This window comes from Eumetopias jubatus, unplaced genomic scaffold (assembly GCF_037043125.1).
Source record: "Eumetopias jubatus isolate StellerSeaLion01/CBP00866 unplaced genomic scaffold, mEumJub1_p1.0 scaffold_9, whole genome shotgun sequence".
NCBI lineage: Eukaryota > Metazoa > Chordata > Mammalia > Carnivora > Otariidae > Eumetopias > Eumetopias jubatus.
The window spans coordinates 59,499,887-59,523,291 of NW_028274815.1; the positions used below are offsets into that span (position 1 = coordinate 59,499,887).

The following is a 23,405-nucleotide window of genomic DNA, read 5'->3' on the forward strand; positions in this document are numbered from 1 at the left end:
CCCAAGCCCCATGAGGACAGAAGTTCCTTTGTTCAGGGCCTGGCTCTATGTAACTCTTCATCTGGCTGTTGATTTGTATTCTTTATCACATCCTTCAATAAACTGGCAAATGTAAATAAGACATTTCCCTGAGTTCTGTGAGCAGTTCTAGCAAATTAATCAAACCCAAGAAGGAGGTCACTGGAAGCTCCAATCTGTAGCCAGTTGGTCAGAAGCACAGGTCACAGCCTGGGGGGTGGGGGACAGTCTGTAGGACTGAACCTATGGAATCTGATGGCATCTCCAGATAGGTAGTGCCAGAATTCACCCGATTCTCTGATACCCTAGGGTGCCTGAGAATTGCTTTGTGTTGTGTATGGGGAACTCCAGCACTGGAATTAGGTCTGGAAACCTTTTTTTTTTTTTTTTAAGATTTTATTTATTTATTTGACAGAAAGAGAGAGAGCACAGGCAGGGGGAGGAGCAGAGGGAGAGGGAGAAGCAGACTCCCCACTTAGCAAGGAGCCCGACGTGGGACTCAATCCCAGGACCCTGGGATCATGACCTGAGCCGAAGGCAGACGCTTAACCGACTGAGCCACCCAGGTGCTCTGTGGTCTGGGAACCTTTAAAACAAATGGTGACCACCTAATTTTTAAAAGATTAAGAGCCAAACACTAGTGGTAGATTTAAAAAATATAATCCAGAGTTGTATTTCTTTTAATATACAAAAGAGTTCTTTTTTTATTTGAGGTCAAGCTATAGGGCTCTAATATCAACCTGGCACACATGGTGGTCGAAATAGAACAGAAGGCAGAATGTCTCCATAACAACAAATTCCTAATCCAATAAAATACAATCAAGTATGAAGGAAAAAGAATCAAGAGTCCTTACCCTCTACTTTTAGGGTAGTTTCTCCCTAAAAAGGGAGAAAAGTGCTGAGGCTGACTTTTCTAGACCATGTTAACAGTTCCCTAGTCTGTCCATTGATAAACTCATTCAACTTTGTAAGTTGGTACCATGAGCTTCCTGCTCTGCTGGACACCTCCTGTGGACCACACTCATCACCTGAAGTGTCTGCGTCATCAGAAGTCTACCTCAGCCCTTTGCTGGGATTATAGGCTGAGTCCTGAGGCAAGACCCTCCCCCCCACCACCACACACATGCCTTCTACCCAGGGAGAGTCAGGAACCCCAACACAGTGGAATCATAGGGAACAGAAGTGACAGGCAGGATCAGATTCAAGGCAATTCTTCCTAAATTCACGAGTGTGTGATTTGATGGCACAGTGAGGTTTTTACCTCCAAAGGACAATTCTCCTCCCACCCTCCTTTCTAGAGGTAGCAGCTACCCCAGAGCCTCTCTGATTGCTCCACCCACACCTGCAGTTCCCTGTTTTGAGGAACATTCTTGCCTTGAGCACCATCTGGAATCTTGGCATGGGAGGGGTTGAAGGGAAGGTGTCTGCAGAGGTCCATCAGGTCAAAAGCAGGTGCTATAGGCAGGCACTCCTGTGGTGCCACATTCTGACCCAGAGAATTTTCCTTCTTAATGTAGGTTCTAGTCAAGAGCCACAATGAGGCCACTAGCCAACCTGAGCAAGACTGCAGTGAACACAGCAACTCCAGCCAGGAGGTCCAGGTAATTTAAGGATAACTCAACTCCTGAAATACAAAGAAATATTTTTTTAAAAAAGAGAACCAAATGACAGGCTTATATTCCATTACCTAAGGGACTCTCAAAAGCACCTTCAGAGATTTATATACTCTTATCCCCTATCCCTAGCATATTGCCTGGCACATTAGTAGGTACTTGTTTTTTGAGAGAATAAACAAATGAACTGACAGCTAATATTTTATCAAAGCCAAAGCCAGACTTGGAACAAAATGAACGAACCTGATAATGTAAATACTTGTTACCAACTTTGGCTGTATAGCTCCCTCAAGAACCCCTATTCACACACACGGGGTTAACTTTGAAAAATGTCCCACATCGTTTTACAATGTGGATTCTAAATTGCCTATGAGCTAATGACTAAAAGTCCTCCATCTTGGGTATATCAGAAATTAATTTTGTCTATTTTTAAAAAGACAAACCGTTAGGGGCGCCTGGGTGGCTCAGTTGTTAAGCGTTTGCGTTTGGCTCAGGTCATGATGCCAGGGTCCTGGGATGGAGCCCCGCATCAGACTCCCTGCTTGGTGGAGAGCCTGCTTCTCCCTCTCCCACTCCCCCTGCTTGTGTTCCCTCTCTCACTGTGTCTCTCTGTCAAATAAATAAAATCTTTAAAAAAAAAAAAAAGACAGAAACTGTTAAATTTGAGACCATTCACCAAGCACAAGAGCCAGTTGTATTCCAAAATGTATTCTATCATCATGTAACTTACTATAGATCCAAAGAACTATAACTAGTTTGCATACCATCTAGAAACTATCTTTAGAGCAAAATCCACAGACGCAAGATTTCTGAAACTTCAAGATGGCTGCCTCACAGAACTTATTTCAGCTTAACTCTTGTCACTGCCGGCAATGGACTGAATGTTTATGTCCTCTCCAAATTCATATATTGACATCCTAACCCTCTAGGTGATGGTATTAGGAGGTGGAAACTTTGGGAGGTGATTAGGTCTTGAGGGTTGAGCTCTCATGAATGGGATTACTATCCTTATAAAAGAGGCCCAAGGAACACCCTTGCCCCCTTCTACCGTGTGAAGACAGAGCAAGAAGATGGCCATTTAAGAACCAGGAAGCAGATTCTCACCAGACACCGAATTTGTTGGAGGCTTGATCTTGGACTTCCAGCCTCCAGAACAGTTTCTGTTATCTATAAGCCACCCAATCTATAGTATTCTGTAAGAGCAGACCAAACGACTAAAACATTGTCTTATCTGGACACTTAGAGGGTGCAGGAAGTGGAAAAACATGGAAAAATTACATATTGTTGGTCACAAGTAGATTCCTAGTCATAAGATATTCAGTTAATACATACTGAGCCTGTATTTTGTGCCAAACTCAATCCTCCTTTGAAATATAAAAACTAAGAAACACACACCCATAAAAACCCAAAGAACTATGCAAACAGCATTGCAAGGTCTCCCACCTGCCCTTAGAGTCCAATAGCATCTTTGCTGGAATTTCAACATCTAATATTCAAAGAGCTAGACAAAACCTTTGATGTCTAGTTGAACCCTTTGTTTCATAGGGGTGTTCAAGACATGAGGACCAAGATCACACAGCAAGATGAGAAAGAGAAATCTTGTCTATTGATCTGACTGTGGTGGCACCAGGCAATTTATATTATTTCACAGGTAACTGTACCAAATGAATTACCATCACCAGCAATAATTCCTTTAAAAAGCTAAGGGCATCAGCTAGTTCATTATCAACTGCTCTATGCCAAACCTGCTCAGAAGAAGCTCACTCAAACCCATGCAAGTCTCCCCCAATTTCATCTTTGGTAAGAAAATGTCCAAAAGCAAGGGCATGACAGACAGAGCCTTGGGGAAACAACCAGATGTTCGAGGTAAATTCTACACACCTACTTTGATCAGAGTCAGGAATGGCATCCTTATGGAAGTGCTCCAAAGCTAAAGTTTGCAAAAGAAAAATCAGTACAATGAAGATTCTTAGAGTAAATGGTTTTATACGGTGTTCAAAGTTCTAGAACAGTTTCTGGACTTGGTTCCCTTCAGGGAATGTGTGCTTTGGTGTTTGTGGCTGGAGGCATCAGATTGAGAGCTCAGCCCTGACCTGAAGATGGTACAGATCTCACAGGAGATCCCAGCAGCTCAAAGGCATACAAACGAGAGGGCATCTGGGCATCCAATGCCTTTGTGAGGAGTGTGCACACACAGCATGTCAGGCTGCATGGGGTATGGTCTTCATACTCCTTTTGGCAGCAACATTAGTAAGAGCCAAATCTGTTCACACATTCTGCTCCATTATCACAGAACTCCAGGCCAATTTCACACTTGTTCACATCTAAAAATAGAAGAATAGACTACTCTTGTTAGTCTCACTCTCTGGTCCCTTCTGCCGTACTATCCTCCAGACTATTCCAAAGACTCATCTTCTGCCTTTTCCCACTCTTGCTGGTCTCATGCTGTTCCTTGAACACATCAGGCACAGCCCTGCCTCGGGGCCTCAACACCATCTGGAGGCCTCCTCACCCTGCTGGCTAGCTGCTTGGCTCTCTCTCTCAGGTGTCTTCTCAACAAGGCTTTCCCTTACCACCTTTAAACTACTATAATAACAGCATTTCTCAATAGAACATATCAACTTAATAACTAATCTACTCTATAGTTTTCTTGCTTGTCTCCTGGCTAGGGTGTAAATAAAGCCCACTGGGAAGAAATTAGTCTTTTAGGTTCACTATTGAACCCCGAGTACCCAGGACAATGCCTGATCCACAGTGGGAGTGTAATAAAATAGGACATAAGTAGATGAACTAATAGTCAACACTTCCTTGGACTGGGAGGCAAGCATAAATTTTCCATGATGAAGACTAAGAAGGGGCCTGATCTCCATGGGAAATGACATGGACTAGCACCAGGGGACTTTTCCTATTTACTCAACCCTGGCTGAATCATGCCTAATCTTGCAAGCATAGTAAATACGGACTGCCACCAGCAGCCAAGAGATCCACCCATACCTTCAAGAAAGGGGCCTCTTTCCTCTACCTTGTGGGTTCCTAGAGCATCCTTGATGAGGGTCCTTAGCTGGTAAGACAGAGAACCAGGCACACTCATTGCTTGAGATCTTAAGTGTAACCAGAAAATGTATATGATGTTCACAGTGTCTCTTCTAGGAATGTTTTGGAAGGGAAGAAAAGAAAACACAATCCAGAGATTGTGGTAGAGAAATATTAGTTTTTGAAGAGAGTACAATTAGACAATTTAGTTACAAAACTGTATCGTAGATGGTCGAATTCATTAATTTAGTTTCTTATCCAAATTCTGGTCTTTTCTATCAAGTAACAAGCCTTAGTTCTTGTCTGTATAAAATTTTCTCTCTTGGGATGCCTGGGTGGCCCAGTCGGGTAAGCATCTGCCTTCAGCTTGGGTCATGATCTCAGGGTCCTGGGATAGAGCCCCACATTGGGCTCTCTGCTCCGCAGGGAGTCTGCCTATCCCTCTTCATCTGCTTCTCCCCCTCCCTTTGCCTCTCCCCCAGCTCATGCTCTCTTGTGCTCTAACAAATAAATAAAATCTTTAAAAAAAAAAAAAGTTTCTCTCTCACATGAAAATTTAGCCTGAGGAGGTGGTTTTTAGTCACATTTTCCTTAGGATGTTAGCTGCTCTAGTTTGTTGTAATTTGCCAAATTGTTCTCCATTTAGAGGGCAAGGGAAAGTTGTGTCAACTTTATTTCAGGTATGTGGGCTATATATAAATGAATTAGGCTTCCCCCCCCCAAAATGGAACAACCACATATTAACACATCTTGAATAAACAACTAAACCTCCAGAACATGTACTTTTCATTCCAGTCAGCCCGCCCTCATCATTTTGGGATGAATAATAGTCATTTTCTCCTAAGATCTGTAAGCAAAAGCAGAGATCATACGAGACAACCTTTGCTCTTTATTACAGCTGGTCAACATTCAACACATTCCTACCAACTGATTATGGAGGCTGCCTTCAGCCCCAAAACACAAGGGAGTGTTACCCCCCACCCCCCAAAAAGGAAAAAAGGTCTGATGCACCAGCCCTAGGTAGATAGCTGTTGCTTACCTTTTTTTTTTTTTTTAAGATTTTATTTATTTGTTTGACAGAGACACAGCAAGCGAGGGAACACAAGCAGGGGGAGTGAGAGAGGGAGAAGCAGGCTTCCCGCTGAGCAGGGAGCCCGATGCGGGGCTCGATCCCAGGACCCTGGGATCATGACCTGAGCCGAAGGCAGACGCTTAATGACTAAGCCACCCAGACGCCACTGTTGCTTATCTCTAATGGAGTGTCTTTTTCTGAATAAATTTTAAGAACAGAAGTTAAATGAAGGATGAGCACTGGGTATTACACGCAACTAATGAATCATTGAACACTACATCAAAAACTAATGATGTAGGGGCTCCTGGGTGGCTCAGTCGTTAAGCGTCTGCCTTTGGCTCAGGTCATGATCCCAGGGTCCTGGGATCGAGCCCCGCATCGGGCTCCCTGCTGGGTGGGAAACCTGCTTTTCCCTCTCCCACTCCCCCTGCTTGTGTTCCTGCTCTCGCTGTGTCTCTCTGTGTCAAATAAATAAAATCTTAAAAAAAAAAAGTAATGATGTACCATATGGTGGCTAACTGAACATTATAAATAAATAAATAAGTAAATAAATAAACAGAAGTTAAAGGCCACTAATTCCAGAAAAGAACTGCTAACTGACAATTATCATTAAAGTCTTCCTGAAAAAGGAAAGAAACTTATTATCTTATGTTCCTACTTTTTGTCTATCTGTAGCATTTGCTACAGATCTCTTTCTTTTTCAAAGAAAAAGGAAAACCCACAATGCTACATCGCCCACACACATAGGCTATTTTCACATGTAGTTATGCTATATGCATACAGGTTTGTATATTTTCAGAAATTTGTATTGTCATAGTCTTTTAATGGCTAGAAAGGAGTCAAGTAGAGGGTACCATAATTTATTTGATCTTGTTCATTACTCATATTTCTAACTTTTATTATAATAATCCTGTGATAAACATAATGGTATATGAGTTGTCCAAGTTCTATCTTTCTGGGATTTCTAGAAGTGGGCTATGTGGGCCTGAGACCCATTTGTTTTGAGCTCTTGATATGTCTGTTACCCTGTTTTCCAGAAGGTGCATGATAATTTAGAGCCCTCTAAGCAATGTCTCATAACCGTTAATACTTGCTAGACTATTACTACATGCCATGAACTGTTCTAAGCTCTTTGTATTAACTCATTTAATATTCATAACAATCTTAGGAAGTTAAGTACTGTTATTCCCATTTTATAGAAGAGGAAACTGAGGCACAGAAATTATGCCAAATGTTTTTACAGGAAGAAAATTAGTTTGAGGAAGAATCCTATTGTCAACTTAAGGTGAACGTTGAGGGGAAGCAGAGTTACCACAATTACTGATGCTTGTTAAGAGCCTAAGATTGTATCCATCTGAACTCTGAGGACACCAGGAGTGTGGGACGGGTGCTCCTTTGTACCATTTAAGTAGCTATGGTCCTTCCCCTGAACAGCGCAACAACCAGTTCAGAGATCCGGCAATAATGCAAATAGTAGTAGTATCCCAGTCAATTAGGGCTCAGCAAGTTAAAACTTTTAGAACTAGCACCTTCGTGGACTTTATAAAGCTAAGAAAACAGATTTGGAATGGGGACTTTGTCCAAAACTCTCTTAGGGACTCAGCTGGGACTAGAGCCCAATCACCTACACCCCAGTCTGCCATCTCTCTTGCATGCCCATTGCCCCTCAGCTGTGTTCCCTGATCCCCGCTGGAAGGCAGACCAGCAAGTCAGGGTATAGAGGACAGTTTCCACCTGGGTAAAGGCCAAAAGCCAGGAGAGGGAGACAAGGGAGGAGGGAGAGGGAGGGCAGTGGAGAGGGGAAAGGAGGGTGGAGTAGGGAGAGGAAGAAAGAGAAAATGCAAATGTACAGGGGTGGGGACCCCCACCAGGGACTGCTGACCTCATCACTAGAACAAGAAGGGTCCGTGGGTGCATAGGTACTTAGTCCAGTTCTCAACTTACCTCCTGCTTAGTTTCTCTCACCACAGATTTTAACACTTTGAAAGAGCCCCCACTCAAATTCTCTTTGAGGTGCTCTGACTTAACCATCACTCTAAGACATCTGCCAGAAAGAGGAGAGAAGAAACCCCTATCGAGAAAGCACACCAATAAGGCTTTAGTCTCACAAGCCTCTTTGGGACTTTTACCCCCGACCTGACCTGAACCACACTCTTGTCACTTGCATTTATGTTTGTGTTTATGCTAGACTGGGGAATGGTTCTCAGACAATGGCCCCAGGGCCATGCTGCTATTCAGATTAAGCCTGGAAATTCCAAAACTTCCACAACCCAATTTGAGGTTTCAGTACTTTGAGTAACCCTCCATGATCCTGCACAACAGGATGGCAGCCCCCTGTTGCCAATCCTTCCCACGTGCTGCTGTCCATAATCAGGGTTGAGATGAAAAGGCCATCAGTGGTAGAATTCTTCACCACTCAGCAGGGGAAGGAAACACTGGGGGTTTGTACCTTGTGTCCTCACCTTGCTTGGGATCAGGACTGCTGAGGGATTACCTGCAGCCCCACAGAGCAGGCCATGGGGCTGGGGGACAACCTGGTATTTGGTACTCTCCCCCTTCCAACCTGAAGGTGTGGCCTGGCGGTGGCCAGCTGGTGGAGGGTCCTGGATGGGTCAGAGGCTCAATCCTGACTTCCTCAGTACTTCCCCAAACCAGGGGATCCTCTTGGAGAGATCTGCTCTGCCAGGGCTCAGGTGAGGAGTCCAGGCTGTCTCCCATGGTCACCCTGTACAACATCTGAGCCATTTCTCTAGCTTTCTTTTCAAGGGCAGCTGTAGACCCCGACGCTGTCTTCTCCTTGCTTGGAAAGAACCGCGAGGACTTGGAGGGCCGTTCGGAGGGGGCTGGCAGTGGACAGTTCACCAAACCATCCACTACAGGTTTACTCTGCAATTTGGGCTTCCAGAAAGCAGTAGTGAGTAGGGCATTTGTTAGACCCCTTCCTCCATTCCATGCCTTGCTTAGCTGTAGCCTTGGGACTATGAAGGTTTCATCTATGAACAAAAACTCTTCTTCTCCATCAGGTATAAGGGAAAGGGGGACAGATGCCCTTTAGGCCCTATGGCTTCCTCATCCCTCATCCCAGCAGTCCCTGAACCTCTCTGCCCTTCTGCTTCCCAGACCCATGTGGGTGACACTCGGGTCTGAGATGGTTTCTAGCCGCCACTTTGGGGCCAGGCCAGAAGGAGGCTGCTCACTACCAGGGGATTCTCTGCTTGCAGGGGATTCTCTCCTGGGCTCAGCAAAGACAGAGTACTGGCCTTGGATGCACTGCTGGTGGGCCTGGAGGCCAGTGTCCTGGAGAGTAGCATCACACGGACAGCCGGTCCCATGTGCCAAACATCAGACTCCCAAAGTGTCTGCACACATGAGAGGGCTTCATTTCCTCAGTCGAGGAGACTCCCTGGACCATGACCTTGTCCTGGCTCTCAGCAGTCCTCACGGCCACAATCCAGGGATATAAATGACAGTATATCTGTCAGGCCCAGGCCAGGTGGTCCAGCTGCACCGGATGTTTGGCAGGTGGCTGGACAGCTTCTGTGGCAACCAAAACTCCCCAAATGGGTCCCTCAGAACCACACGGCACCTTTGGCTTGGACCGAAACATACACTACTCTGATGTGTTGTGCCACCTCTGGGGAGGAAGGAATGAAGGGAAAGGGAGTAGGAAGGAACCAGGTGGTAGAAGACCCAGCTAACAAGTCAGAGAGAAGAGCACTATAAATGCAACCCTATTCACCCCAGACAGAAGACCCACCTTGGGCTATGCTTAAGGGACAAAACTACTGACTTCTCAGAAGGCTCTCAGCTCCTGTGTCACCACCTCTGGAAACTTCCCACCTACTTCCCCATGACTCCTCCCATCTCTGGTTGACCACAGTGCCCTGTGAGTCCTTGCACCCCGACAGTAGTCACACGGCATTTGTCATGTTGCATCTGGCTGTCAGCGGTTTGTCTCTAACACCCTCCTGTGAGCACCTGATTCTAGAAACTGGCCGCCTCCCAGGGGATACTGCCCCACAGCACACTCAGCTGCCTGCTGGAGGCCGTGTGGTCCTGCAGCCCCCCAGCCTCTGCTCCCGGGGAGGGAGGCAGAGATCACAGGAGATGTGCGCTCGCTTCCCACCCTGCCCCAGCCGCAGGAAGGTGATGAGGGAAGCGGACTATCCAATCCGTGGTTTATCGGTGAGTAAGGCAATGCTGACACCTGGAATACCCGGCAAGGTCTCTAAGAGGCCCTTAAGGGGTCTTCTACCAGCCTGATGCAGCTTCTCACCCGCTGGGTTGCATGCGAATCAACAAAGACTCCCCTTGGGCGCCTGGGTGGTTCAGTCGGTTAAGCGTCTGCCCTCAGCTCAGGTCATGATCCTAGGGTCCTGGGATCGAGTCCCAAGTCTGGCTCCCTCCTCAGCAGAGAGCCTGCTTCTCCCCCACCCTCTGCCCCCCACCCCTGCTTGCTCTTGCTCTCTAGTGCTCTCTCAAATAAATAAATAAAATCTTTTAAAAAACAAACAAACAAAGACTCCCCTTATTCATCTACCATTGGTCTCTTCCTTTCTGCTGCCCCTGTCACGTTCCCCTGCCCTGGAGCCTCTCACCGTGGCCTCAGTTCTCGGAGACCAGTGCCACGAACCCTGGAACTGAGCAGCTGTGAGCGAATAGGCAGAGGCCCAACATCTAGGTTCTGTGAAAGCTCCTGTCTACCCTGCAGCGAACCAGGTGTAAGCACTCCAAGACGGAACCCCCAGACAGCCAGGCAGCACTGAGGCGGAGCACCTGAAGAAAGCTGGCTATAGCCGGAGATCCCTCGAGAGACTGGGAGTTTTATTCAATTCTGCAAAAGTTAGAACTGTCAAGTTTAGGGCACCTGGGTGGTTCAGTCAGTTAAGTGGCTGCCTTCGGCTCAGGTCATGATCCCAGGGTCCTGGGATCGAGCCCCGCATCGGGCTCCCTGCTCGGCAGGAAGCCTGCTTCTCCCTCTGCCCCTCCCCCTGCTTGTGTTCCCTCTCTCGCTGTGTCTCTCTCTGTCAAATAAATAAATAAAAATCTTAAAAAAAAAAAAAAGAACTGTCAAGTTTAAGCAGACATGGCAAGAAAATACTGTGACAGAGTACCTGCTTCTGGCACTCTGGGTGACTGGGACATCTAAAGGACTCTCCCTCTACAGAACCAGATCATGAGTAGTACCTACACCAAATTCCTCATTTCCAAGGAGGAGGGCCCTATGTACCCCTTCCCTGCCTGACTCTTCAAAGAAAACCAGGACGGAGTTCAAACAGAATTCTGCAGAGATCTGCAGAAAGTTTGGATTGCAGCTCCAGGGCATTCAGCGGAGAGGCCAGACATGCTGACCCAACGATGGTTATGGATATGAAGGCCTGGGACAGCAGCAAGATGGGGACATGAGTCTGGGACTCCTGCCATGAGGAGAGCCCTAGGGGAGCTGGTGTGCTTCCAGCTTAGAGCCTATCAGCCTACAAACAAAAGAGCGTCCTCGTTGAAAGCAAGCATTCCAGTTTAGGCCTAGAGCAGTGGTCCACAAACTATAGCCCGTAGGACAGGTCCAGCTGCTACCTGCTTTTGTAAATAAAGCTATACTTGAATATAGCCAGGCCCATTCATTTACATGAGTGCTGCAAGTATTCTATAACCTGTCTTGCCCTCTGCAGTGGCTACTAGATACATGTGGCCATTGAGAACATGAAATGTGGCTTATGTGATGGAGGAACTGAATTTTTAAAATTTAACTTTAATTTATTAAAATATAAATGGCCACATGTGGCTTATAGCTATCATTAGTGAAGCATAGTTTATGATCAAGCACTTCTAGCAAGAGACAAAAAAACAACTTATACTCAAAGACTTCTTGGAATTATCAGATAAAGACAGATATATGGGACAATGTTTAAAGAAATAAAGAACATAATCATGGGGTGCCTGAGTGGCTCAGTTGGTTAAACATCTGATTCTTGATTTTGGCTCGGATCATGATCTCAGGGTTGTGAGATGGAGCACTGTATCAGGCTCTGCGTTGGGCATGGAGCCTGCTTAACACTCTCTCCCTCTCCCCCTGCCCCTCACACCCCAGAAAGAAAGAAAGAAAGGAAGAAAGGAAGAAAGGAAGAAAGGAAGAAAGGAAGAAAGGAAGAAAGAAAGAAAGAAAGAAAGAAAGAAAGAAAGAAAGAAAGAAAGAAAGAAAGAAAGAAGAAAGGAAGGAAGGAAGGAAGAAAGAAAGAAAGAAAGAAAGAAAGAAAGAAAGAAAGAAAGGAAGGAAGGAAGAGAGAGAGAGAGAGAGAAAGAAAGAAAGAAAGAAAGAAAGAAAGAAAGAAAGAAAGAAAGAAAGAGAAAAAGAAAGAAAGAAAAAGAAAGAAGAGCAGAAAGATATATTGGGAGGGGCGCCTGGGTGGCTCAGTTGGTTAAGTGGCTGACTCTTGATTTTGGCTCAGCTCATGATCTCAGGGTTGTGAGATGGCGTCCGGGGTCAGGCTCTGTGCTCAGCAGGGAGTCTGCTTGAGGTTCTCTCCCTCTGCCCCTCCCCCTACTCTTGCTCTCTCTCTAAAATAAAAAAATAAATCTTAAAAAAAGACCTACTGGGAATAAATGGGCAGAAAAATAAGTGAACTTATAGAAATGAATAATTGAAACAAAATTCCATGACTACTGATGTCTGCAACATACTTGAAATTCATCCAAACAATAAGATGAATAGATGGATAGATAGATGGAAGGACGGATATGATAAAGTACGGTAAAATGTCAATAGTAGAGGCAGGGAGTGGGTATATGGCTATTTACAGCAGAGGTCTTTTAATTTGGTTGTATGTTTGAAAAATAATAAAATGTCAGAAAAAAAACTACTCCTGAACCAAATGAAGCACCTGATACAGCACAGAGACAAAGACATGAAAATATGAGAGAAGTTAAGAGAGTCTTAGATATTTAGGGGCACCTGGCTGGCTCAGTCAGAAGAGCATTCAACTCTTGCTCTCAGGTCATGAGTTTGAGCCCCACGTAGGTTGTAGAGATTAGTTAAAAAACGAGAGAGAGAGAGAGAGAGAGTCTTAGATATCTAACTGGAGTTCCAGAAGAAACAAGTAGAGAATGGAGGAAAAGAAATATCTGAGCAAATGGTTACAAGTTTTCTTAAGCAGATGAAAAACATGCAACCACAGATCCAGGATACACAGTGTGGTAACTAAAGATGGCCATAAAAATTTTGCCACTCCACCATTGAAAGGTGGAGTCTAACCCTTCTCCCCTTGAACCTGGGCTGGCTGCGGTGACTTGCTTAATCGCCTGCCCCAGGAGATGTGTAGACTGCCAGGGCTCAGCTTCCAGTAAAGTGAGCCCTTTGGAGGGCTGGATGGCCATTTCAGCATGTTCTTCAAGCATCTCCCCAGGGGAGGCCACTGCCCAGCTAGTTTGCTGCTAGTAACTAAGCAGCTATAGTAGCAAATGACTTTGGCCCTGAGGGAGCTTCACTTCCAGGGGAAGAACGGCCCCCTGCTGCCTCACCTCCCCGCTTATTTACCTAGCACACAGCCCCAGGAACCTTCCCCTCTGCTTCACCCCCTTGCCTGGGGGAACCCAAGGAGGCTCTGAACAAGTTGCTGATATGCTGTTTGGCGGTCTGAGGCCAGCAACCCCCCCCCATGCGCACAGCTGTGGGCCACCCACTCCTGGATGGCCCCTTCCCCCCAGGCTCCCTATGAGCAGCTGGGTGGCAGGCAGGCTCTCCCCGGACCGGGAACTGGATATCCCTGCATATTCGCCACCTTCTCGCAGGACCTGAGAGTGAGGCCTGATGTGGAGCTAGACCTGAAACCTGACTGTGGATGTGGCCCCTGTGGAACTTCAATTCCAGCCATCAGGCCAGAGAGGGAAACGGAGGGGAATAAGGCAGGGGCCCTCTTCTGACCAGGCTGCCCTCCCTCTCCAAGCAGCAGGGGTCTGAGGGCAGACACAGCCTCCACGACCTCTTCCTTTTGGGCATCGTTGGCCTTTGGGGGGGTACTAATGAGGCACCTGTTCTGCATTGTGCAGTAAAGGGCAGGGTGCTCCATGACAGCTGGATTTAATCAGTATTGGACGGGGGGGGCGGATCATGGCAAAGCTAATGCAGTCACTTCGGTCCCCACCCCAAACCCGCCAGCCCTCACCAGAGGCTGAAAGCAGAGAAGACAAGCCTACAGACTCGTCCTCACTTACTTCTCAGCAATCTCGTCACCCAGACTGGGCAGGGCTAAGGCTGGGGAATTCTCCGGAGTGAAAACAAGATGGATCTGCAAATTGACCAAAGAGGCCCTTGTGCCCCTTCCTCCCTGCCCAGTGCCCCTCATCCATGAGCTCTCCTCGGAGACCCCTGGATACTCTCCTCTCCCACTGGAACATGCTAGCAGGAAACCAGGGGCATCAGCTGTTGGTGCCTTTGTATGATCTCAGCCCTTAGGTCACCTCTCCAACCATAACTGCCTGGGCCTCTGATTGGGACAGCACGACCTGAGCCAAAGGCAGATGCTTAACTGACTGAGCCACCCAGGTGCCCCTCATGGTCACACTTTTCCTGAGTTGAAGAGCTCCAGGTATGGGGAAACTCTGGAGAAGTTATGGGGATGGGAATGGGGTGAGGGATGCAAAGTTATCCTAGGACCCTGAAACTGTATCATCTAAGTGGATCTTGTCAGCTCAGGCTCTGCCCCCCTGAAAGGGTTGGCACTCCTCAGAGTTATGTCCTTTGTCACGGTCGCTCCTCCCTCCACACTTCTCTCAGGCTCATCTCTATAGCATACAGCACTTTTATCGCCATCCATGCCCCATATTCTCAAGTCCTTAGCTCCACCCTGAGGTCCCTGAATACCATGCCTGAGTAGCGGGCTGGTTTCCACCTAACACGTAGAACCCCTTCCCCACACCTCTGCTCCTTCTTCCAGAGCTTAACAGTACCCCCATCTACCCTGGTCTTGGCAAACCTCATGCCATGAGCCATCCTGGCCACCCAGGACTCTCCCTTGCTTTCCAAAGCTGTTCTACCTACCTGACACCTGCTGTCTACACCCATATCCCCTCCATCCATTCTGCCATGCCTTGCTTGGAGCCCTGGAACCCTCACTTGCTTATGGTAATATTGTATGTCCAAAGTGACTTTGGGGAGCCCTTGTGTGTAGTTTTCCTGCTTAGAAAAGATTATTCAAAAACAACTTTGGTTTTTTGGGGCACCTGGGTGGCTCAGCAGTTAAGCATCTGCCTTCGGCTCAGATCATGATCCTGGGGTCCTGGGATCAAGCCCTACATCAGGCTCCTTGCTCAGCGAGGAGCCTGCTTCTCTCTCTCTCCCACTCCCCCGGCTCGTGTGCTCTCTCTCTCTCTCTCTGTCAAAAAAAAAAATAAATAAATCTTAAAAATAAAAACTTTGGGTTTTAGAAATCAGTATAACTTTTATCATTATCAAAAACTTTCTTTTAGCTTTTTTAACATGAAGAATTTAATATAAAGAATCAGTAGCTAGGACTCAATTTGTTGACTATCACCAATAATTATCACTCTGAGAAACTATTGGGCAACATTTTCAGCCGGGAGAGCTTTTAAAGTCCCAGGGCTCTCAGGTGCCATTTTTATATATATTCTATCTTAACCGTGTTTAAGTGGCACATTGTTCACTCAGGGGCATTAAGTACACTCACGTTGTTATGCAACCACCACCACACCCACCCACAGAATTCTTTTCATCTTGCAAAGCTGATGAAAAAGCTGTACCCATAAAACCCTAACTCCCCATTTCCTCCTTGTCTCTGCCCCTGGCGCCCTCCCTGCTACTCTCCGTCTCTAGGAGGTGGACTGCTTTAGGCACCTCCCATAATTGCAATCATCTGAAGCCTGCTTGAACATCTTGAGCCTTTGACCTTGACCACTCCTTTGCCTGAAATGCCCTCTCCTAACTTTCAGACTCCCACTCATCCTTTAAGATCCAGTGTGTCTCCTCCTCTGAAGCATTCCTTGACTATCAAAGTCAAGTTCATAACCTCCCTCCCACCCCTTGGCATTCCCCAGCGACCTAGCAAATATTTCAGTTTGCACATACCTGCAATGATTTACTTACATAGAGCAACATGAGGCCAGGGACTCCACCCCCACCCCGTGCCTTTTGTTCATCACCAAGGCCTCAATACCCTGCAGAGCCGGGCTCATTAACTGAATGATGTCCCCATCTCTCCCTCAGTTCCATCAGTCAAAGACCAACAGATGTCCTGGGATCCCCTGGTACCACCTAGGACCTCTCTACTGCCCTGGGCTCAAAACCTTTGTTTTCCATTTCGTTAGGTTGGGAAAGAACAGTCCAGCTGCTTCCCAGGAATCCCTGCAATGTGCCCTAGTGGACTACACGGCTTCTTCCCCAACAAGCATGACTGGTGACCGAAGTGTGGCCACTGGCCAAGATCTGTGTTCTATAGGGGAGTGCAGACAGGGTGCCCACAATCCACAGATGCTGCCAAAGATGTGTAGCGCTAATTGTCTCTCCCAGGCTGGCCAAGATGGAGAGAAGGCAAATGCCTTAGTGAGGCCTAGAGTGGCTCGGGTCGACCTGCACCTGCTGGCTCCAGGGTGGCCTGTGGGCTTGGCTCGTGCCACTGCCGTTGCCACCCACTATCCCACTCGTGGCCCAGCCCTATGGACTCCTGGTGTCAGGCCGGTGGCTGAGCCATCTCATGTGTCAGCAGCAAGCCTTGACCACTTCTTCCAGCTTTCTGTATGGAAATGCAGCAGTGTCTGTGAGACTGAACACTGGACAGAGGCAGCAGGTTTCAGATGACCAGTTCCGGAACCTGACCTTTCTGAGAGAACAGTCCTTGCCAGAACTTCAAGCCTCAGTGAAGATTTCTACTCAGGCCCAGCGTTGAAAGTGCAGGCGACAGGCCTTCATTGACTGGCTAAGAGAAATGCTTGGAGGTTGACAGTATTTTAGGTCAAGCGCTCCTGATTCTGGCTGGGGCAGAGGCTACTCTTTGCTGAAAGAGTAGCCAAAGATAGTCTGCATCAGACTTGCTGGGCAGAGAGGGGGTTGTTTGCTAACACACAGATTCCTGGGCCCCACCCGGATAATCCCATCACCTGGTTCTGAACCTCTGGGGAATGGGGGTCCATCAATCTCCCTAATTAACAAGCTCCCATCAGACCCCCAGGTAATTCTTGTGCTTACTGAAGTTTGCAAAACATTTCCTGCCCAGTCCAATAGCAATAAATTCAACATGCTTCACTTTCCTAGAGCAGGAAGAGAAAACTCATTTCTGTCCCAGGGTCCAGATTTCAGCAAAGTAAAAGAATCACAATCATTAAACCACGTCCCCACGAGTGCAATGGTCACGTATTTGTCTCCAGAAACCCTATGCAGAGGTGCATGGGTGGGTGTGGTGGAGGGTGGACTTTGCCCTTGAAGGAGGTTATAGAGGAAGATGCAAAGGAGGAGACGAGAGGAAGGTAATGAGAAAAGAGGGGGGTTTGTCTTTCAGACAAACTGAGAGCCCAAGAACCATTAGCCTGTGGGGTTACGGGAAAGATGAAGACTGATGAGGGGCCTGACTGAAATATAAAATCTCATGCCACAGCAGGGCTGGATCTCGAAAACATAATATTGAGTGAAAGGAAGCATCACAGAAGAATCATACGGTAAGTTCTATTTATGTGAATTTTTAAAAACTAGCAGAAGCACATAGCATATTGCATAGGAATGCATACATAGGCTGTAACATTGTAAAAAGCAATAAAGAAATGATGGCCCTGGAATCCAGATGGGTCCCCTGCACCACCTCAGTGAGACCGGGGACGACAGGGAACCTCAAAAGGTACTGATCCATTTCTAGTTCTTAAACAGGTGGTGGGTTGGCACTCAGATGTGGTGACATGTACCTGATGCATATCATTTTGCATAGATGACATACGAAGGTTTTTAAACATACATATGAAATAATGAGCAGCACGAATATAAACATGACTTGTTCATCAAATTCTGAAATACTAGGAAAAGGCAGTCCCTTCTAGAATTTGTGGCAGGTATGGCTTGAGCAAATAAAAGGAAGACCCATTCACCAAGGGACTTGTTTAGCACTTGTTACTGACTGATCTTGCCTCCGGGACAGGACTGGGTATGTAAATGAGGTCTTGGGCACTTGATCGAGAGAGGAAATACTGTGTCCAGAGCCACAGGGCATGCGCTGAGAACCGGGCAGCAGAGCCAGGTCCTGGAGGGAGGGGGGACATGCCAGGGTCAGCAAATCCAAAAAGGCCAAAATGGGAAGGAGGAACTCAGACTGGAATCCAAGCAAGTGGGACCAGAGGAGGGGGAACCGGAGGTGGGTAATCCAAAGGGACCAGCCTGTAGGAATTCTCCGAGCTGGATTTGGGCCCCCTCTGGGACCAAGGGCAACCTGGTCTGTGGCAAACTTCTGGAAGCAGACATGACAAGAAGGTGGATGTCAGCCCCAGAGGTGACACCAGTAGACAGAGCCACAGATGGCCAAGAGCAGCCCCCCTGAGGCAGAACCTGAGGTGGCCCCATTAACCACACATACCCCCCCCCCCCCCCAGGGACATAAGCAGCCTTAGAAGCAACCTGTCCACTTTCTGGCTCAATGTAGAAATCCCTTCTCCATCCAGTCACAAATTCCCAAGCTCTGACTATTCTAGAGCCTCAGGACCTCTGGAGGGTTCTGTCCCATTGTAAAAAGTTATGCTCTCTTATCAAATTCTTTGTTCAGAGCTGAATTTCAGCCTCCTTGGCATATTTTCCCAATTGTGTAATCTCTGCTCTCTGGAGCCTGCAAATTAGCCAAGTCCCTCTTGCACCCAACCAGGTTAGCAGGACTATGGGTTCTGGCCAATAAGCAGAACAAGGTCCACTAGGGGGATGGTGCAGTTGACACAGAGATGTGCCATCCTGACTGCCTCTCAAAAAAGGACTTGCTGTAGTCAGCACACAGCCTCCAGCTGGTTGGGGCTGGCTGAGAGCTGCCTCACAGAAACCACTGGTCACGGGCAGGGTGTCTAAAAGCTGCCCACTGGGACGCCTGGGTGGCTCAGTTGGTTAAGCGTCTGCCTTCGGCTCAGATCATGATTCCGGGGTCCTGGGATCGAGTCCTGCATGGGGCTACTTGTTCGGCGGGGAGCCTGCTTCTCCCTCTGCTTGTGCTCTCTCTTTCTCTGACAAATAAATAAAATCTTTAAAAGAAAAAAAAAAGCTGGCTACGGCATTCCCCCACCAGCCACTCTAATGGGCCACATATGCCCGTGGGCTCAGCTTTGTCAGGACTGCCTGTCAGCATCACCACCCTCTGTGCCCAATCCTGCTTCTACTCCCTGACCTTCACAGGTGTTTATCCCTAATGAATGTCCTGCTCGCCAAACCCCAGCTCAGCACCTGCTTCCAGAGAGCCCTATCTGCTACAGAAAGGGAGTCTTTACAACAGATTAAATCAAAGAGGTGGTGGTTTTGGACCCTCTAGCAAAGAAAAAAAAATGGTGCTTTCATTTTCAGATACCTTATTCTCTGCAGCCTTTGCTAAGAGTCTGGGGTTTCCCTAAGAGCTCCTTCAAAGCAAACAGGCAAGTATTTTATTTAGGAGAGAGTCCTCTGCAACTCTCCAACCTGAGTAGGTTGTTCCAGTGAACAGTTCAGAATGGGCCAGACTGCCAACATGCTCAGCTCCCTGCTGCTGGGTGGGGTTGGAAAAGCCATCACCCTCTTCTATTTATTGATGCCAGTATGGGATTTCCTAGTGCAAACAAGCAGAACAACCTGGCAGTTTCCACTTACTTGGAAGGGGTTTCCTTTCAAGTTCAATTCCTTTCCCAGTCCCAGAATTCTCAAAAGCCACAGCTCCCTGGTTCTCCCTCCTCTGGACCCATAGTACTGATTGTTCTTGCTCCATTTTATGCAATTAATTATGCACCGTTGTAGGACAATTCTCAGGCTGCTGGCTGGTCAGTTCGTTTACTTATCCCTTGGATTATTATTTTCTACTAATAACAAAACAGCAACCAGCTTGGAGTTCCTCCTCCAGATATTTTTGTAGGAAGAAGACTATGCCAGGCTTCCTCCTAGCATGGCTGTTGGGTTAAATTACAAAGAATGATTTCTAATCCTTCCTTTTATTTTAAGATTTTACTTAGATGCCCAACCGACTAAGCTACCTATGTGCCCCTCCAATCCTTTCTTTTAAGTGACTTTTATTATCACCATCTCTTTTTTATTATTATTTAAAAAGAAATTCATTATATTAGTTTCCTATTGCTGCTGTAACAAACTACCACAACCTCAGTGGATTAAAACAATCCAAATTTATCATCTTCTAGTTTTGTAGGGCAGAAGTCCAAAGTGGTTCTCACTGGGCTAAAATCAAGGTGTCAGGAAGGCCCCATTCCTTTTTTGGAGGTTCAAGGAGAGAACCCATTTTCTTACCTTTTCCAGCTTCTAGGAGTTGCCAGCATTTCTGGGCTCCTGGTCCCCTTCCATCTGCAATGCCTGGTGGAGTCTTTCTCATAGGGCACCATTCTCCTGTGCCTGCCCCGCCCCCTCCACATTTAAAGACTGCTGTGATTACATTGGGTCCACCCGGATTATCTAGGATAATCTCCCTTTCTCCGGGTCAGTTGTTTAACATCAGTTTCAACTTAATTCCCTTTTGTCATGTAACCTTACATATTCACAGACTCTGGGGATTAGGAGGCATATATTTCCATGCTATTTAATATTTTACTATATTCCATTTTGTAATGGCTATCTAGGATTCTACACTGTGGATGTACTATATTTAACTTAGTTAATTCTGTTGTAAGACACATAATTTATCGCCAACTTTTTTTTTATAGCTAATAACCCTGTGGCAGATATTCCTAAAGCTGCATCTTTATATACTTTCTTAGGATCCATTTCCTAAAGGTACCCCAAAGGCTAGGTACCAGTCATATCAATTGTCCTGCAAAGTGGGATGTTTTTGAGAATGGAAAGGGGTCAATCTTAAAAATTAACAGTAACTGATAACTAACAATAAGCCAGGCCTGAAGTGGGCATGATATATATTGCCCACCTGGCCTCCTGAAATGTTTCACAGATTTACCATCCCACCAGCAGCCCCCAGGCATCCTTGCTCTGAGCCCTTGCCAACACTGCCAGTCCTAGCCCGGCCCCCAGTTGCATCTTCCTAAAACTGAGAACCACACAGAGGCAAATGCCCTTGTGACTCTCTCCGGAGTGGTGGCCGTGGCAGGCCCGTTTCTTGAAGCAGGGGGAGGACAGCTAAGTCGTTCTTGGCCCTCGTTGCCAATGATTTTACTTTAGGTGAGTCTATCGCGGCTTCTGACGGAGGCACAGACTGCATCAGCTTCAAGGCAGTGGTGATCGACCCCCCTCCCTATACAAAGGTGCAGGGACAGGCTCAGCTACAGAATGTACCTTCCCACAGAGCTCTCCCCAAGCCCAGGCAGGTGTCCCCGGGGAGCCCTACAATAAGACGTATTAGCTGAGCAAACTCACTGGACAAACTTGCCTGAGCAACAGACACTGACCCTGAAGAGCCAGGGGCAAGAGCGTGAAGCTGCAGTCAGACAGTTTCCTACACCGAGAGTGTTTCAAGGACCAAGTTACACTTTCTCATCAGAGCACTTCCTTTTGCATAGAACCCTCTGAGGGCGCCTGGGTGGCTCAGTTGGTTTATTGACTGCCTTCGGCTCAGGTCATGATCCTGGAGTCCCCGGATCGAGTCCCGCATCGGACTCCCTGCTCAGCAGGGAGTCTGCTTCTCCCTCTGACCCTCCCCCCTCTCATGTGTTCTCTCTCTCTCTCACCATCTCTCAAATAAATAAATAAAATCTTAAAAAAAAAAGAACGCTCTGAAGCCATCAACTGTCAAGAACACACCCAAATAAGGCGGCTGCTGAAACCACAAAAACTAAGACTAAATTCATTGTGAATATGTTTCCTCATGCTAAGTGGGGACTTTTTTTTTTTTTTTTTGTATTTGCTTGTTTTATTTTTAAGTTTAGTAGAGGTTATTTGAATCAGGCCACCAAGACGACCAAATGCTCTCTGGGCAAAGACCCAGGCCCATGCACCAGGCTGCCTCACTGGGCTTCAGGAGACCAAAAACAGGCATCCTGAACGCGAACACGGAGACAAGATAGCAGGTCCTCAGACTTCTTGTCGCAGACATTTCTGACCTTTTGAGTCCAATAACCTAGAGGCCACTCAGGAGACGTTTGACTCATTCTTGTTGACGCATGGGCTGGAAAAGCAAACCTAAATGGGCCCCAGCAGCAATCTAGTTTTGGAGCAGTTTCACTTGTAAGCAACTGGCTGGCTGCCTAGAGAGAATGTAAGCCTTCGGAAACAACAACAAAAAAATGTTCCAGGTGACATTTAGTAAGCATACCTGCAAACTGTGCTCTGTTGTCAAGCTGGAAAATGAGCAGAACACCCCAGCAAACGGTGCTCTGTTCACGAAATGAGCAAGAGGCCGAGCCGGCTTAGCCTGGAACAGGGACTGGCCGGTCACTGGATGTCTAAAGCTGGGGCATTCTCTCCGAAAGAACTGTTCTTCTTAAATGTCAGCTCTGATGTCTTAGTGCAGATGTTCAGTTGGATATCTAGACTGTTTGATACAAGCAAAGGCAGAGTTGTGGGATCACCCATCAGCCACAAAAGGGAGCCCCAACAATTTGGAAGAAGAAAACACTGGCCCAGAAGGTGAAGTGTGTTGGATTCCTCACATCAACAATCAGCTTCTATATTCGGAAGGATGAGAGCCAGAAGGTCCTGAATCCAAACCTAGAACATGGCCTCCCACATGCTCTGTGGGCCTTGAGCAGGTGGATTTCTTGTTTTCTCTCTCTTTTTAAGGTTGATTTATTATTTTAGAGAGATGGCACACTTGCATGCACACGAGCACAAGCTCCGGGAGGGAGGGGCAGAGAGACAGGGAGAGAGGGAATCACAAGCCGACTCTGCACTGAGCACGGAGCCTGACTCGGGACTCCATTCTAAGACCCTGAGATCATGACCTGAGCCAAAATCCAGAGTCGGTCACCTAACAGCCTGAGCCACCCAGGCGCCCCCGCCAGTGGAGTTCTATAAAGAGATCTTTGGATGCTAAAGACAGGGCTAGCTAGCAAAGGGATAAATGTTCGGTCTTTTCTTAGATCCTAGGCCCCAGACCCCCAGATTACCATTTGTGTGTCTTCTGCTATAGCTGCTTACCCTGGTGAGAAGACCCACACAGCTGGCTTCGGGCCTTTGTAGCCTTTGCATTTATAATTCCTTTTCCCCTCAGATATCCGCTGTCTTACTCCCTCACATCACTCAGGCCTCTGCACACGTGTCACCTGCTTATACAAGTTTTGCCTGATCAATTACCTTATCAGAAATACCCTTACAATCCCCCTGCCTGATTTCCCTTTGTCACACTTAATTACTATTCCCCATTACATGATATATTTAAGTGCCCAATATCTTGTCTCCCCAGTTAAAATGTAAGGCACAGAATGGAGACATTTGTATTTATAGCCAGGTCCCCAAGTCTCAGGACAGTGCCTGGCACATAATAAGAGTGCAATAAATATTTGTTGAATGAGTGAATGAGTCTTAAAGTTAGGGCTGAGGCAAACACCAAACAACCTGTCTTTCA

General features: G+C 47.0%; 1 protein-coding gene across 9 annotated transcripts in view; it reads right to left on the reverse strand.

Annotated features, from left to right (window-relative positions):
* The window catches only part of EHBP1 (EH domain binding protein 1), a 709,442-nt gene that overhangs the window by 526,378 nt on the left and 159,659 nt on the right, over positions 1-23,405 (reverse strand). For 7 of the 9 annotated variants that reach the window (XM_088026509.1, XM_088026513.1, XM_088026514.1 and 4 more), the window contains 2 exons: positions 22,155-22,373; positions 1,393-1,642 (listed from right to left, as the gene is read on the reverse strand). The gene's annotated coding sequence lies outside the window, so the exon portion shown is untranslated. The remainder of the gene's footprint in view (positions 1-1,392; positions 1,643-22,154; positions 22,374-23,405) is intronic. The other 2 variants (XM_088026510.1, XM_088026508.1) reach the window with 2 other exon arrangements.